General features: G+C 44.2%; 1 protein-coding gene and 1 pseudogene across 1 annotated transcript in view; one reads left to right on the top strand and one right to left on the bottom strand.

Moving 5' to 3' along the window:
• LOC134353791 (potassium voltage-gated channel subfamily KQT member 1) overlaps nt 1–15738 on the bottom strand; it is an 876116-nt gene that overhangs the window by 119409 nt on the left and 740969 nt on the right. The window lies entirely within an intron of this gene.
• On the top strand, nt 11595–12247 carry LOC134354307 (rho-related GTP-binding protein RhoC-like; annotated as a pseudogene).

Below are 15738 nucleotides of genomic sequence, written 5' to 3'. Positions count from 1 at the left end.
AGCAGGGAGTCGATGAGTCATTGGAGGTTAGGGGGGATCCTTAACTTCTCCTGAATGAATTGCCTTCTCCATTACAGACAGTCATACAGCACCGGGAAAAGTTTCTTCGGCCCATTGAATCCATGTCCACGTCTACCACCAAGCACCATCTACACTAATCCAACTTTATTCCCACCACATTTCTATCACCTCTTTCTAAATTCCACCACTCAACTACATATTTGGGACAAATTACTGTGACTAAATAACCTACCAACTCACATGCGCCGGGGATATGGGATACACACGCAGCACCAGAGACTGGGATTGAACACTGGAACTGAGGGGCAGCAGCCCTACCAGCCCCGACACCGTGCTGTCCCAGTCTATCCCTCAACAAAGACAGCTTGTGACCCCGCAGACACACTTTTAGAGAAGTACTGCTGGATTTGTAGCTTTGCAAGTGATCTAGTAAGCAATGTGCTCAAATACGGTGAAGCAAAAATCAGTGGGCCCCAGATGGCTTGTCACCTTCTTAACATCTACCATCACAGTCAATGGCTCCTGCTCTGGCAATGCTCTGATTTTAAAAAATTCTTCCAAATACATTTATGGTCACACTCTCCTCTTCAGGGATCTGGTCTGGTTCTCCAGCAGACCGCCTCCACACCCCTGATTTTAAAATTACTCCATAATATTGGAGGTAATTTTTTCAGCTGTTTGACTCCCTTCTCTAAATCTCCCTGCCTCAAACTGACCTTGACGAAGTTACATCTCAACCGCACCTGAAATAATAGCTTCTCGTGTGGCTTGGTAACAAGTTTTGTTTGACAGCACACTTCTAAAGCAGCTTTCCTACATTAGAGCTGATATAAAACTGCACATTATCATCGCGGGTACATTTTCCAAGCAATGTTGAGGTCTGCCAAACAACCTGAGGTTACCACACGGTTGACCCATCTATCTGTCAGACCCAAGCAGAGTTGCTGCAATCATTGCTGAAGCCCCTGCTCTAGGGAGTGCGATGAAGAAGGACCAGCAGTGGCCCCTGCTGGAAGGTCTGCATGTGCGGACGTCACTTCAGAACTGGAGTTGCAGGCTCTGATGCTGCTTAGGACTGAGCAGCATGAAGACTGTGGGCAGTGATTAGCTGCCTGATGTCCAGCACCTCTCCCCCCCACCCGAGACTCTTGGACAGGGAGCAGCCATGGGAGAAAACGTAATGGTGCACAGAAATAACATATCACCATGCAGCAGGTTTCACTGGCAGAAATATGGGCCTTGAAGCGCATGATATAAACTGTACACAGTGTCAAAGGCATTTTACCTCAGAAATCTGATGCTTGCTAATGAGCAAACTGCCTGTGGTCCTTGAAGCTGAGCCAGATTGGTGGCACGTTCTCAATAATGCTCTTCAGGTGTACTGCCTACTTATTGTCGACATCCCTGTTCAAATGCTGAACTTAAGGCCGCTCAAGTCTCTTAAAGGCAGCCAACGCTTCTTCAAGAGGAGGTACAATCTGGTTGAAAAATAGCTGCAGGAGAGACAGACTGAGGATGGAGGCTGTCTGATTAAACATAGTAGGCCCTGGTCCATGAGAGGCATATGATACAGGAGAACTCTTTGTCTTCCAGACAACATTAGATCACCTGGACGATCAATGTGAACCTAGATTCAATCTGTGACGATGTGCCTCACTGACAGTGAACAGGATATTGAGGATGCATTGTCACTCCATATTACCTAAGTGTATACTGTACCAGTTAAGAGGCTGACATGAAGCATCCTTTGGAAATAAATGCAGGGCTGCTGTCTTCATCTGGTGAATCAGTGGCCAGGAACTGGAGCAGGTGAAAGGCACAAAATTGTTGCAAGTTGAGATCACGTTCTCGTGCTGTTACAAATGATCCAGAGTTCACCTCAAGGGTTCATGCGTCTGAATAAGGCTGATGGATGAACATCAGTGTACTCCAGGGGTGCCGGGCAGCTTGCCAGTGAACATGCTCTCATAGTTCATGGCATGGAACTGTTCAACCCTTACTGGGGTAGACATAATTCTGTGTAAAAGCAGCCCAACCAGAAGACTGCCTGGACATGATGTGATGCCCATCATAAAGGAACCACTCCGACAGTTTCTATGGATTGTCGCAAAGCTGTCAGAGAACAGTAAATCAGACCTCAGCCATATTGTTTATCCCCAGACTGAGCCTCTGCACAATGGGCATTCTCTTATGCCCCATGGTAACACTGTTGTATTAATTTGGAGGGCAGACTTCGAATGTTTCCAGAAATTTGAATGACTTTGGTATACAAATCATGCTAAACATGATGGAATGAATACACTTTCAGAAGTATTCCTTGCATTCTGTCTAACAGATGCTAAAATGATTAACATAATGCAGTTATACATTTTACTCAGTAAGTCCAGGAACTGTGATAACATCTCCATCTAGGTGAGCCCCTAAAGGTCTGTGTACTTCCTGTGAATGTGCTTACATTTGAACCTTAACAGCGAAACACTGAAGACCAGTTCGTAAAGGTCTAATTTTCCTGTTTGAAGAGTGGCAGAGTGGTGCAGTAATTAGAGTGCTATCTCAGAACGTCAGGGAGCTGGGTTCAGTACTTACCTTTGGCGCTGTCTGTGTGATATTTATACCTTCTCCTAGTGACCATGAAGCTCACCACTCAGGCTTTCGGTTCTATCCACTTCCCAAAAACCTCTAGGTTGGAAGGTTACCGACCACAATAAATTACACCCCTCCCCCACCTGTGTGCAGATAAGCGGCAGATTCAAGAATTGATACAAAGGGGATTAGAGTAAGTAGGTCCTTGATGTCTGGTACATGCATGGTGGGCTCAAGGTCTCCTTCCATGATATATGTATCCATAACTCTCATTGAACCAACTGGTTCAGCCAGGAGCAGATATCATCAGGTGGTTCCCAACCTTCACAGAGTGTTTCGACCCTTAACCACGACACTCTCCAGTTGGTGGGCCGGCAGTGGTGGCCAAATCACTGCCCATCTTCTCCTGGCTTCCAGCTTCCCTGCTCTCGCCTACTCCAAATCCAACAAGAGGTTCATTCTGCCTCTTTCCCCATCCTACAAGCTGCTTGATTTTTGCTCCTTTCGTCCAGGCCCAGATCTGACAACACCCGCCATGCTGATTTGGCTGGGAAACCTCTGCAGCCGATCTCCACAGGGAGCAACCACGCCTGCCATCCCTTGTCTTTACACTCCCGCAATAAGGGCTGGTACTTCAAGGCCTTTCTCTCGTGGGCCTCTTCCCATCCCTCCTCCCATGGCACAGTCAGCTCAACCAGAATTATTTTCTTGGCTTGGTTGACCACAGTACAATGTCCGGGCGTAGGGTTGTCTGCTCCACATCTGAGAACTGCAGCCTCCTTCCTACATCGACCCTCATCTCCCAGGACCTGGCCGTTAGCAGCAGATTATACTGTTTACATTTATTTGCCCCAAATATCTGCAAACTACCCCTAGATTCCACCACTCATATACACTCTAGGGTAATAACCCTGGCCTAATGTATGGACCTAGACACTTTTGGGATGTTGGAGGACACTGGAGTGCCTGTGGGAATCCATACAGTCATGGGCGGATAACTCCACACAGACAACACCAGAGGTCTAGAGTTTTTGGAGTTATGAGCCAGCAGCTTTACCAGCTGTGCCTCCATGCAGCTCAACATTTATTTGCAATATTTGAATGAAAATATTCTGTGGCTCAATACATGTCTGGAATTTTCTTTACAGATTTCCCTTATATCAGAAAATAAAGAGTAAGGAGGCACCTGACTACCTGAAGTCATATGCAATGGCATACAGCACATATCTGGGCAACAAGTTTTTCTCAAGTTCGGTTCTCATCAGTGAGCCAGAGGGAACTTGCCCAAGCAAGTTATATGCTTTGTAGTCTGGTGCTAGGAACCCAATTCAGGTAGGTCATCTTTAAATTTAAAAAAAACCCTCTTGGTGGCTCTCCCTGCGTCCCAACACATCCATTAGAGAATTTCAACAGCCCTCAAAGAAATTAATTTGTTTTCATGCAATATTTTCTATTTCAATTCAAATTACCAGGGAACCTTGGCAGGTAAAATGAGGGAGGGCTCATGGTAATCTGAGAGTTTCTTTCTATGTCCATGCCAACCATCAACTACTGAACCAGAAAGTCAAAGGACAAACTTCATAGAACATAGAACATAGAAATCTTCAGCACATTACAGGCCCTTCGGCCCACAGTGCTGTGCCAACCATGTAACCTACTCTAGAAACTGCCTAGAATTTCCCTAGCGCATAGCTCTCTATTTTTCTAAGCTCCATGTACCTATCTAAGAATCTCTTAAAAGACCCTATTGTATCCGCTTCCACCACTGTCACTGGCGGTGCATTCCACGCACCCACCACTCTCTGTGTGAAAAACTTACCCCTAACATCCCCTAGTGTTAGCCACTAAACTATGCCCCCTTGTGTTAGACATTTCAGCCATGGGAAAAAGCCTCTGGCTATCCACACAATCAATTCCCCTCATCATCTTATACACCCATATCAGGTCACCTCTCATCCTCCATCACTCCAAGGAGAAAAGGCCAAGTTCACTCAACCTATTCTCATAAGGTACGCCCCCCAATCCAGGCAACATTCTTGTAAATCTCCTCTCTACTCTGTCTATAGTATCCACATCCTTCCTGTAGTGAGGTCACCAGAACTGAACACAGTACTCCAAGTGGGGTCTGACCAAGGTCTTATATAGCTGTAACGTTACCTCATGGCTCTTGAACTCAATCCCATGGTTGATGAGTGCCAACACACCATACACTTTCTTAACAACACTGTCAGCCTGCGCAACAGCTTTGAGTGTCCTATGGACACAGACCCCAAGATCCCTCAGAATCTTACCATTAATATTATATTCTGTCTTCAAAGCTGATCTACAAGAATGAATCACTTCACACTTTTCTGGGTTGAAGTCCATCTGCCACTTCTCAGCCCAGTTCTGCATTCTATCGATGTCCCGCTGTAAACTCTGACAACCCTCTAGACTATCCACAACACCCCAACCTTTGTGTCACCAGCAAACTTACTAACTCACCCTTCTACTTCTTCATCCAGGTCATTTCCTCTCTAAAACCTTTCCTAAATGAAGACTGATCATGACAAGTCATCGCCGAGCATGATTTACACTGACTTTTAAGTCCTTGCTTGAACGTTTTAGTTTTGCATTCTTGCCAAGCAGAGCTACCATGTAAGTAAACAGAACAAGGCAAGATCTGGGTGATGAATGGTATGACAGACAGCCTGGGCTATCTAGATTGCTGTGCCTCATTTCTCTTTCTCGTCTCCTAATCTTCCACTCCTTCCCACTCCAAAGCTAGAGTCAGTCCTCAGATAATGGCAACAAAATGCACAGCACAAAGAGTACTGCAGGTGTAAGAAGCATTGCTGGTCAGTTGACTGCTGTATATATCCTGTGCGGCAGCCTGACAGTCTCCCTTATCCACGTTTTCCTCCCCACTGATCTTCCTGGCACTTATCCCTGTCAGGAGGACAAGTGCTACATCTGCCTCTGCACCTCTTCCCTCAACATCATTGAAGGCCCCAAACAGCCCTTACAAGTGAGACAACACTTCACCTGTGAGTCTGCCAGGGGGCACCTACTGTATTTGGTGTTCCCAGTGTGGCCTCTTCTACATCTTGAGACCTGACATAAAGTGGGGGACCACCTTGTCGAGAACCATCGCTCTGTCCATCTCAAAAGGCAAATTTCCTACTGGCCACCATTTTTAGTTCTACTTCCCCTTCCCATTCTATTAGGCCCATCCATTTTCTTCTGTACCATCACAATGAGGCCACTCTCATGTTGGAGGAGCAACACCTCATATTTTATTTGGGGTAGCCTCCAACCTGATGGCATGAACGTCAATCCCTCTAACTTCTGACAATTTCTCCCTTATCCCCCTTCTCTCATTCTCCATTCCCCAATCTGGCTCCATTCTTATCCCTTCTATTCTCCTCTATACAAAGATAGGTGGAGGAGCAGGTAGTGTTGAGGAAACAGAGAACCTGCAGAGAGACTTAGATAGCTTAGGGGAATGGTCGAAGAAGTGGCAAATGAAATACAATGTTGGAAAGTGTAGGGTCATGCACTCTGGTGGAAGAAATAAACTGACAGTCTATTATTTAGATGGGGAGAGAATTCAAAATGCAGAGATGCAAAGGGACTTGGGAGTCTTTGTGCAGGATACCCTAAAGGTTAACCTCCAACTTGAGTCAGTGGTGAAGAAGGCGAATGCAATGTTCGCATTCATTTCAAGAGGTATAGAATATAAGAGCAGGGATGTGATATTAGGCTCTATAAAGCAATCGTGAGACCACACTTCGAGTATTGTGTGCAGTTTTCGTCTCCTTATTTTAGAAAGGATATACTGACATTGGACAGGGTTCAGAAAAGATTCATAAGAATGATTCCAGAATGAAAGGGTTACCATATGAGGAACGTCTGGCAGCTCTTGGGCTGTATTCCCTGGAGTTCAAGAGAATGAAGGGGGATCTCATAGAAACATACAAAATATTAAAAAGCCTGAACATATTAGATATGGCAAAGTTATTTCCCATGGTAGGGGATTCTAGGACAAGAGGGCACAACTTCAGGATTGAAGGACGTCATTTTAGAACTGAGATGCAGAGAAATTACTTTAGTAAAAGGGGTGGTAATCCTGTGGAATTTGTTGCCATGAGCAGCTGTGGAGGCCAAGTCATTGGGTGTATTTAAGGCAGAGATAGATAGGTTCTTGATTAGCCAAGGCATTAAAGGGAGAAGGCAGGGGAGTGTGGATGACTGGAAGAATTGGATCAGCCCATGACTGAATGGTGGAGCAGACTCGATGGGCCGAATGGCCCATTTCTGCTCCTATATCTTATGGTCTCATGGTCCTCAACTGCCCATCACTCTCCTCTGGTGCCCCTCCTCCTTCCCTTTCTCTTACAGATCACCCTCCCCTCCTATCAATTCCTCCTTCTTCAGCCCTTTTACAGTACTTCTTCTACCTATCACCTCCCAGATTCTCACCTCATCCTCCTCACCACACACCCACCTTTCCCCTCACCAGGTTTTACCTATCACATGCTAGCTCGCAGTTCTTCCCCTCCCACATCTCCTATTCTGCCTTCTTCTTCCTTACTTTCCAGTTCTGTTAAAGGATCTTGGCCTGGCAAGTCAACTGTTTATTTCCCTCCATAAATGCTGCCTTACTTGCTAAGTTGCTCCAACATTTTGTCTCTGTTGCTCTGGATGTCCAGCATCAGTAAGATCTTTTGTGTTTATTTCTCATTATACCATATACCTGCTGCATATGTGTATTGATGGTGATCCACAGTTAAAGTCCATGTCCACACACAGTGCAGATGGTGCACAGGACTGTTAGAGGTCAGGGTTTAGGACAGCTGCACAATTCTCTACTTCTGGCTATACATTAAGGAAGTGAATGTTCTCCCAATCCAGTTTATATCCAATTAAATGGAGTATTTACTCGGCACATTCACGTTTCCAACTGCAATCTCTACCCAGCCTGGAAAGTCTGCCTAGTTCTCTCTAGCAAGACAGTGAAATTAAATTTGACTTGTTGAAGTAAGAGGCTTATTGACCTCCCTTTATCAACAGTAGGTGGTAAGTGGAGGGATAGCATAAATGTCTCCAGCTCTATCCTGGAAGGATCAAGAAGGTGCATAGGGCTTCAATACTATGGTGGCTTTGGCAGTCACTGGCAGTGTTGTCATTTCCCTGTTCTGGGATTGCACTGTAACCACAGACAACAGAATGTCTTCCTTACGGAAGATCTGACTTAATGCACAGAGTACCAGCCAAGATTCAGGTAGGATATTGATCACTGTGTGTGGATATTGCCTTCTGTTGAGAGTCCTTATTATTCCCCCCCCCCCCACCCCTCCTGCCCCTACTCTGTTATATGTGCCCTCTGCTCATTTTCCCCATAAAACTGTATTCAAGGGGAATGTCTACAAATATACAAATGTCTTGGAACAACTGATTTATGCAGAAGCCAGAGAAGTTCAGTGACACATATCAAACCACATTATGCATACTTTTGCCGTATAAATATCTGTGGCTGATATTAAATGCTCAGTCATTGCAACAGCCCAATGAAACCCATTAGCCAGTGAGCATTTGATGACCTTTCTAAATAGTAGGGTTTGGGGACTCCCCTGCTGCTCATCACATTGCTAAGGAAGGAAGCATTAGAGTTGGGGGTGAAAGTAATATAATTTTGTTATTGATAGGTCTGCATTGCCAATTTAACACTTTTGTTGAACGTAGCAGCCACTTCCTCACTGGTATATGGTGAGCAGCTTACTTTCACTTCTGTTCCAAAGTAACCTTGCAGGTGTCAAACCATGCTCTGTACATTTTGATGGATCCAATGTTGCTTTTGTTGTGATTGACCCACGGACGTGCACCTTCTGATCAGTGCTAATTTGGAATTGGTCCCTAAAAAACACTTCCACCATGTTGCCTGTGGTCAAGTGGAAGGGTGGAGCCACGGCAAGACTTGGGGCTGCACTGAAATGAGCTGTCTGCTGATAGATGGCTGAAGGAAATGTCAATGACTAACTATGCTCTGTAGTCACCAGATCCCCTGAAGTACAGACATTTAGAAGTTGTGGGCTGCAACACCCAAGGATCTTTAAGCAGTAAAGAGTTGATGAATGAGGAAAGGGTTCACCATTACAGCACTAATTGGAGAGAACATGCCCAAGTGTGAATGATAATTAAAGTCCTCAGCCTGGTTAAGATGAAGGGAAATGCAGGAAACCAATGAAAGGAAAACTCAGTAATCCAACGAATGACTGGGGGTCAGAGTGTGATAATGGGCAGCCTGGGAAGGTAATTTTCTGTTGTCTAAGCTAATTTCATGAGCAACAATATTGATTGGAATATACGAGGTTTGAGCACGAGGTACTGCCTTTTGTATTGAAGGCCCACTGCTGGTCAGCTCTACTATCTTGAGGTAGAGGTGCTGGAAAAGCACGCTGGATCCCTTTCAATCACCTTGTGGACATCCAGCACTGTCACAGTGAATTCACCGATCACCCTGGATCTCTGCAAACCATATCCCAGCTTGGTCTTTAACTATAATCAAATCACAAGTCCTTGATGGGGTGGGTGGGGTGGTTGGGGAAGAAGAATCTTGATAGAATTCAAAACAATCCTTTGTAGCAGGGAGAAGAGTAATTTTGGACCCTGGCCCTGACAGACACAAGCTGGAGAACAAGGCTGCGCAGGCAGTGGATTGCCAGAATCGAACAAGGCTGCAAAAGTACACCCATCAGACGTGGTTTACTGAGGCATGGCTTGCATTAAAGGGTGGATGGAGTGGCAGTGGTGGATATTTGAATCACAGCACTAAAACCACCCCCTTGCCTTTGCCAAAGATAAAGGCAGGAGTAAGCTAGCCAGTATAAAGAGGATAGAGAGGAAAGGGTGGAGCAACAGGTGGCATGTGACAGGTGGATCCAAGTGAAGGCGCAGATGGATAGGCAGATTGAGGAGGAGGGATGGAAGAATGGGATTGATGTTCGAAAATGGGAGCTGATAGGTGAAGGTGACATTGGATTGAAAAGGATGGCAACTGATAGGAGTGGAGCATGGAGTAAAGGGTGGGAGGTGGGGAGGGCAGAGGCAAATAGTGGCAGCGGCAATCGTCGGAGGGGTGTGTGGGTGATGGGCAAATGGAGTGAGTGGGAGGAGGGCAAAGAGGTGGGGTGATGGGTGCAATGGATCAAGAGGAGAGAAAATGGGAAAGGACAGAGAGGGTACAGTTACCAGAAGGTACAGAATTGCACTTAGTTTAATCCATTTTTCTCTATTCATTTGCAAATTAGAACATTTGCATCATCTAATTGTATCAATCAGCAGCACACTAAGGGCAATTTATAATGGCAATCAACCTATCAAGTGGTACATCTTTGACCTGTGGGAGGAAAGCAGAGCAACTGGGGGAAATCCCATGCAGTCATAGGTGGAAGACAGTCTACCGGAGATCAGCATTCTACACAGGTTACTGGGGTTGTGAGGCAGCAGCTCTGCTAGTTGCATCACCATTCCTCTTGACCTTGAAACGGAGATAAATTAGCATACTGTATTGGAGAGTACATAATGTTAAGATAAGGCTTGGTAAGGGTTGCAGGGTGGTGGAGCGTGTTGGTTTTTGGGCAGGGAGAAGGAGAGGCTGAGGGCAGTCTATTCAGTGGTCTAGCAAATGCTTGCTGAAAATTCTTTCACCCTGCTATGATTGAAGCTCCTTGACAAGCTCTCGGTCTGCACAGCAGTTGTCCATTTTACAAGGAGTGACACTAGCTGCTTCAGGTTCTGTGTTCCAGTTTCTGGGCAAAACACTAAGAAAACCTTATGTATATACGCACACACACCCTCCTCAATTCCAGCCAAAACTGAATGCATTTCTCAGCAATATCATTTAAAAAGCAAATAGTGTTTGGAGGAATTTAGAGCTGGGCACCATTCAATTAATCAAGCCACCATTGAAAAAGAAGCGGCCTTGAATTTTTAAGAGTAGTCCTTTATAAGCAGAATCAATTCTATTCAAGTCAGTGTGAAGTTCACTGAACTCACTCACTTGTCCCCTGTCAGGTTTATTTTTTAATTAGCTTCTCATTGTATTGAAGGGAAACATGGTAAACTTAGCTCAAAAATGCTGGTAACATTCAACCTGTTCTGGTTATTTGTCCCCATTGCTCCCCCAGTAAATGCTCTCAACTTGTTCTCATCTCTTTCCATTTACTGCATTCCGTCTTCCAACCCCACTCTCATTCCTGAGCACAAATGCAACTGGCAACAGCTGTCACTCTCTTTAAGATTTATGTTTGCAATGGAAATCCATTATAACAGGACTTCCAAGGTAGTAATCTCTGGATTACTCCCAGTGTCATGTGTTAGTCAGGGCAGGAATAGGATGATAGTACAAATGAATGTTTGACCAAGGGAGTGGTACAGGGGGCAGGGTTTCAGATTTCTGGATCATTGTGATAACTTTTGAGGAAGGTATGACTTGTACAAAACAGAAGGGTTACACCTAAACCCGAGGGGAATCAATACCCTTGTGGGTAGGTATGCCAGAGCTATTGGGGAGGGTTTAAACTACGTTTGTAAGTTGGCAGGGGGATGGGAACTGGAAATGATAGGGCTGAGGATGGTGCAGCTGGTATACAAATAGATGCAGTGTGGACTGAGACTGTGAGGAATGACAGGCAGATGATAGGGCAGAATTGTAGTCAGTGGGATGAGTTGAAGGGTAACATGGAGGCATAATTGAAAAGGGTAATGAATACAGGATTGGAAGTGTTATATTTGAATTCCTGTAGTATACGGAATAAGGTAAATGACCTTGTAGCGCAGTTTGAGATTGGCAGGTATGATGTTGTAGGCATCAAAGAGACGTGACTGAAAGTAAATTATAGTTGGAAGCCAAACATCCAAGGATACATCTTGTATTGAAAGGACAGACAAGGGAGCTGAGGTGGAGGCTGTGCGTTTACTGTGGTCCCAGATCGACTTGAGCGCTCACAGCAGAGATGGCTGAAATTTGGAAAAAGTTGGTGATTGTTGGAGATGGTGCTTGTGGCAAGACATGTCTTCTGATTGTCTTCAGTGAAAATCAACTTCCTGAGGTGTATGTTCAAACTGTTTTTGAAAACTACATTGCAGACATCGAAGTGGATGGCAAGCAGGTTGAACTTGCACTCTGGGACACAGCTGGGCAAGAAGATTATGATAGACTCCGACCTCTCTCCTATCCAGACACCAATGTTACTTTAATGTGTTTCTCAATTGATAGTCCAGATAGCTTGAAAATATTCCTGAGAAGTGGACACCTGAAGTGAAGCCCTTTTGTCCCAGTGTGCCAATAATTCTAGTCAGAAACAAGAAGGACTTGAGAGATGATGAAAACACACAGAAAGAACTTGCCAAGATGAAACAGGAACCTGTAAAGCCAGAGGAAGGGCAGGATATGACCAACAAGATCAGTCCTTTTGGTTACATGGAGTGTTCTGCCAAAACAAAGGAAGGTGTCCGGGAAGTCTTTGAGCTGGCCACACGGGCTGCATTACAAGTCAAACATAAGAAGAGACACGAGTGTGTGTTGTTGTAGGGATCTAATGCATACTATCACATGTACTGTATTAGACGTAATAACATTTATGAACTTTTTACACAGCATATGGAGACTTGCTGTTCCCCTGGTTTCCAAATGACTACTTTTCAAACGCTATAGTCTGAGCCTTTGACTTGCTGTGTAATGCTTAGTATCTGAAATAGGGCAATAGGAGGAGTTTAGAGTTGACCTGACCATGAACACCAGCACCTCATGACAGTGTGGGTTTAAGTATTGTATGATCAGGGGACGGGGGAAATGGGGGTGGGATTTGATACCATTTGGGTATCTTCATTGTTATAAATTCATTATAAAACAAGGTAACCATAGTGTCAAACACAACTTTTATGCATAGTTCCATTAACTTGAACATTTAATATAAAGCATGAATTAGTTTGTGTAAACATTTTATTCTGTGTCCTTTTATATTTAAAAAAAAAGAAAGGACATGCAACTAGGCGGAGAGGGTAGGGTGACTTTGTTTGGTGAGAAAATGAACTCAAGTCCTTAGAAAAAAGTGATGTAGGATCGGAAGATGTAGAATCATTGAGAGTAGAGCTAAGAAACTGCAAGGGTAAAAAAAATACCCTGATGGGATTTATATCCAGGCCCCTGAACAGGAGCCAAGATGTGGGATCTAAATTTCAACAGGAGATATAAAAGCATGTAATAAGGGCAGGTAATAGTCATGGGGGATTTCAATATGCAGGTAGACTGGGAAAAACAAGTTGGTGCCAGATCCCAAAAGAGAGAAAGGGTTTTTAGAGCAGCTTGTAGTTGAGCCCACCAGGACAATTCTGGATTGGGTGTTGTGTAATGAATCAGATTTCATTAGGGAGCTTAAGGTAAAGGAACCCCTAGGAGAGAGTGATCATAATTATGATAGAATTCACCCTGCAGTTTGAGAGGGAGAAGTTAAAATCAAATGTATCATTATTACAGTGGACTAAGAGGAATAACAGAGGCACGAGAGAGGAGCTGGCAAAAGTTGATTGGAAGGGGATGCTGTCAGGTATGATAGCAGAACAGCAATGGCCAGAGTTTCTGGGGGCAATTCAGAAGGCGCAGTACAGATACATCCCAAAGATGAAGAAGTATTCTAAAGGGAGGATGAGGCAACCGTGGCTGACAAGGGAAGTCAAAGGCAGCTTAAAGGAAACCAGAGGGCATATATTATAGCAAAAATTAATGGGAATGTAGAGGACCATGAAGCTTTTAAAAACCAACAGAGGCAACTAAAAAAGCCATAATGAGAGAAAATGAAATTGAAGGTAGAACTTGCTAATAATATAAAAGAGGATCCCAGAAGTTTTTTCAGATATATAAAAAGTAAAGAGAGAAAGAGAGGCAAGAGTGGATATTGGACTGCTTGAAAATGACATTGGAGAGGTAGCAATCGAGGATAAAGAAATGGCGGATGAACTTAACAAGTACTTTGCATCATTCTTTACTGTGGCAGACACTAGCAATATGCAAGACATTCAAGAGTGTCAGGGGGCAGAATTGAGCGTAATTGCTATTACTAGAGAGAAGGTGCTTGGGAGCTGAAAGATCTGAATTTGATAAATCACCTGGACCAGATGGACTGCACCCCAGGGTTCTGAAAGAGGTCGTTGAAGAGATTGTTGAGGACTGGTAAATTTCAAATGTCACTCCACACTTTAAGAAGGGAGGGAGGCAGAAACAGAAAAATTATAGACCCATTAGCCTGCTTTAGTAGTTGGTAAAATGTTGGAATCCATAACTATGGATGAGGTTTCGGAGTACTTAGTAGGCCAAAGTCAGCATGGTTTCCTTCAGGAGAAATGGTGCCCGACAAATCTGTTGGAAATCCTTGCTGAAAAGAGCAGGCAGGATAGACAAATGAGAGTCAGTAGATGTTGTTTACTTCGATTTTCAGAATGCTTTTCACAAAGCCTTTTTCATGTCTTACAAGGTGCAGATTGGAAGTCTGTGTGGGGCACCACTCCTCACACAGACACTAGAGGAATATGTGGTTAAGTGCCTTGCTCAAGGACACAAACATGCTGCCACAGCTGAGGCTTGAACTAGTGACCTTCAGATCACTAGACGAACGCCTTATCCACTTGGCCACTTGCCCAACATGAAAATGCCCGACACAGACCTTATGGTCTGAGTCGACGTACCCTCCCACCCTCCCCTTTTCACAAAGTTCCGTACATGAGGTTGCTTAGCAAGATAAGGAGGGGCCATGGTATTGCAGGAAAGATACTGGCATGGATAGAAGATTGGCTGACTGGCAGGTAGCAAAGAGTGGGAATAAAAGGGGCCTATTCTGTTTGGCTGCCAGTGTGTAGTGCTGTTCCGCAGGGGCCAGTATTGGGACCGCTTCTTTTCATGTTGTATGTCAATGATAGGCATGATTGAATTGATGTCTTTTTGCCAAGTTTGCAGATGATACAAAGATAAGTGGCGGGGCAGATAATGTTGAGGAAGTAGGGAGACTTAGACAGATTGGGAGAATGGGCAAAGAAGTGGCAGATAGAATATAGCATAGGGAATGTACGGTCATGTACTTTGGTAGAAAGGATGAAGGTGTAGACATTTTCTAAATGGAGAGCAAATTCAAAAATCAGAGGTGCAAAGGGACTTGGGAGTCCTTGTGCAGGATCTCTTAAAGGTTAGCTTGCGGATTGAGTTGGTGGTAAGGAAGGCAAATGCAAAATTAGCATTCTTTTTATAAGTGCTGGGATGTGATGCTGAGGCTTTATAAGGCATTCGTTAGACTGTATTTGGAATATTGTGAGCAGCTTTTGGCCCCTTATCTATGAGAAGATGTGCTGGTCTTGAAGAGGGTCCAGAGGTGGTTTACGAAATGTTTCCAGGAATGAAAGATTAACATATGAGGAGCGTTTGATGGCTTTGAGCCTATACTCACTGGAAGAAATATACATCTGTATGGTTGAATGACAATTAAACTTAAATTTGAACTTGAACTTGTATGTGTATAAATTTGGTCTTGAACAGGATATAAGCCTTCATTACAGGGAATGAAATAAGTTCAGACCTTTTGGCACTAACTGTACAGATATACACTTCTTCAAATCATGAAGAGCAGATTTCATTTGGACAGTGGTACAAGCAGACCTATCTGGGTTGCTAGACTGAGGGCTTATCTGCAGCAAGCAAGTCTCCATTATGCTTACAAGATGGGCTCAGAACTCTGCTGAGGAGCTTTAGCTCATACTCCCAAGAAAGCCAAGCTTACATCTTAACACAACAAGATTTTCTGCATGTAACTGGAGGAGGGCTGAAGGTGAATCATCATTGTTCAATATGTTTTAGCTATTTCTCCAAGAAAATTGCAGTCATCCTTTAATTCCTGGAATTTTAAGACATTTGGCTCTGAGGTAAGCAAGCACTGGTGAATTCAAGTTGCAACAATTTGTTAAAAGGGCTTGCTTAAAAATAGTCAAATTCAAGTCCTCTTAATCTGCCACACAACCTCTGCAAGCAAGTGTCCATGCTCAATATATTGCATCCTAATTGGCTTAAAGATTATGCTGAGGTTTGGCAGTAGAATTAGATTTGCTCCT

The sequence above is a fragment of the Mobula hypostoma genome, chromosome 11 (assembly GCF_963921235.1).
Source record: "Mobula hypostoma chromosome 11, sMobHyp1.1, whole genome shotgun sequence".
Classification (NCBI taxonomy): Eukaryota; Metazoa; Chordata; class Chondrichthyes; order Myliobatiformes; family Myliobatidae; genus Mobula; species Mobula hypostoma.
The sequence above is the reverse complement of the archived record's forward strand: the minus strand, read 5'-3'. Positions and strand labels throughout refer to the sequence as shown.